The 2494-nt window shown below is 39.7% G+C and overlaps 1 non-coding gene across 1 annotated transcript; it reads left to right on the top strand.

Annotated features, from left to right (window-relative positions):
- Positions 1-1714: 1714 nt before the first annotated feature.
- On the top strand, positions 1715-1787 carry TRNAV-AAC. The gene has a single exon. It is a non-coding gene; the product is annotated as a tRNA-Val (tRNA).
- The last annotated feature ends 707 nt before the right edge of the window (positions 1788-2494 follow it).

Raw genomic sequence — 2494 nt, 5'->3', positions numbered from 1 at the left:
AGGCCTTTTCGAAGGATGCAGTGGAGGTTGTGGCTGAGATGTTGGGGGGAAGGTTGTTCCAATGTTTAGCAATAGTGTTGCTATAGAGGGATATGCCTGCAGAATTATTGGCTTTGTCACATCTAATAGGAGTTTTTGATTGGATCGTAAGACTCTAGAGTTTTGGTGCTTGGCTGCAGTTTGTTTTGTAGAGCAAGTTTTTTTCAGGGTAGTGAAGTAGTTTGTGGGTTAGGATAAGCTGATTGTAAAGAACGAGATGGGAAAGTTCCAGACAATTAAGTTGTTTAAGGGGAGTACAGTGGTGTGATCTGTGAGGAGTATTGGTTGCAGATTTGGCAGTTTTATTATAACATGCTTGCAGCTTGAAAAGATCAGATTTTCTGAGGTTGGTGAAGATTGTTGAGGTGTACAAGAAAGTGAAGATGAGATCTATGAGTGCAATAGTGTCTCTGGTAGAGTCAGTTATGAACTGTTTGTTTCTGTATAGCATGGCAAGTTTTTTATGAACTTTTTTATGGGATTGGATATGTGTATATCAAGTTTCATGTTGCTGTTGATTACAACCCCTAGCAGTTTGGTGTGACTGATAAGAGATATGAGTAACTGTGTTATTACTTAGGTGATGTTAAATGTAATGTTATGAGTAGAATGCTGTGTGGGTGGAAAGATAAGATGAGTTTTGTTGGGATTTAATATTAGTTGTGATTTAGAGAGCCATCTTTCCACAGCAAGAAAAGAGGATTTTGTTTGTTGTAGCAGTGGCTGGGGGGGTTGGAAGAGGCACAGATTAGTGTGGAATCATCTGCATATTGGATAACAGAGGCATGAAGTGTGGCAGCATTAAGGTTATTAGTGAAAATAGAAAACAGCAGTCATCCAAGAATGGAACCCTGTGGGACACCTAGTGAGACTGGTAGTACTGGGGAGAGTTCCTGGTGCCATCTGATTGCCTGCTGTCTGCCTGTTAGGTAACTTCTAAACCAGGAAATGGTGGGAGAGCTTAGATTTAGTTCTGAGAGAGTGTTGATGAGTTTATCATGATTAACCATGTCAAAGGCCTTGGAAAGGTCTAACAATATAGCTGACATAGTTTCCATTGTTCCTGTGTTTGTTGATGGTCTGTGTGACAGATAGGGCTGTAGTAGTGCTATGTGATAGTCTAAAACCATGTTGTATATTTGTGAGTAGATTATGAGAGCTTAGGAATGTCATGATTTGTGTGCGTACACACTTTTCAAGGATTTTGGAGAGAGGGGAGAGAATAGCGATTGGTTGGTAGTTGGTTAGTTCTTTGGAGTTGCCTCCTTTGTGGAGTGGAGTGATGTAGGAAACTTTCCAGAGGTAAGGGATTAGGTTTTCAGCTGTAGAGCGATTAATGAAAATTGCTACAGGATATGCAATTGCATTAGCGGCAATATTTAAGAGTTCAGCTGGTAGTCTAAGTGGTAGTCTATCTGTGGAAATGTGCAAAAACACTACAGCAAATTGCATCAGTTTATTTACATCAAAACCCATTACCACTAAAAAAAAAAAAAAAAAAAAATTACCAAAAGTATGCCAGTTGCGGAAAGAAAAACTTTCTGTTTTTGGACTTGTTCAACAAGGAAAAAAACTTTATCAAAACCTTCACCTCCCTCATGTTCTATTTTACTTATGTGTGCTAAACTAACCCTACCACTGCCCCTAATCCCAAACTTCCTAGTTCCTTACCAAAGGTTCTGTAGTGTAGTGGTAATCACATCTGCCTAACATGCAGAAAGTCCTGCATTCAATCCCCAGCAGAACCATCACCAGATAAATTGGCTAGGATTAAAATGGTCCACAAGAGCAGATAGCCCAGTACTTGACTATGAGCCCTTGAAGTATAAAAAATTCTTCTGCAACAGACCATTACACAAGACAATTATACATTGCACATGCACCATTACACACACACAAAACACTAAAACTATCACCTTACCTTTATTCTCACCCTAAATAGAAATATTCACACACACATACACTACAAAATGTTCACACATGCCATTAAATCCATCTGTTGAATAGTTAAGTGGTTGAGTGCTGTAGACGGTACAGGTGGTCATAACTTTCAAATGGACGGAATGCTGCATTGAGTGAGCAGAGCTGGTCGCAAATTAATGGTTCCCGGTGCAGTAGCAGTGATTGATGATAACCACCTGTGTGCAAACATGGAATTAATATTTATAGTTAAGGATATGGGGAGTACATATTTGGAATGCAGAGTGACTTGTCCCAATGCAAAAGATGATGTGTGTATGAGTAGGTATCATCATGGGTGTAGATGGGTGGATGTTATGAATGTCTGTGATCAGTTGTATGAGTGTTTCAGTGGGTGTGTGTTTCATCTGGTGGATATGATAGTGGTTTAGAGAGTGTTTACAATGATCTGTTGCACACTGTTTACACACAAACACACACACACACACACACACACACACACACACACACACACACACACACACACACACACACA

The sequence above is a fragment of the Protopterus annectens genome, chromosome 7.part0, assembly GCF_019279795.1.
Source record: "Protopterus annectens isolate FY-2018-M chromosome 7.part0, PAN1.0, whole genome shotgun sequence".
Taxonomy (NCBI): domain Eukaryota; kingdom Metazoa; phylum Chordata; order Ceratodontiformes; family Protopteridae; genus Protopterus; species Protopterus annectens.
Note: the sequence above shows the minus strand (reverse complement) of the source record. Positions and strands in the feature narration are given on the sequence as shown.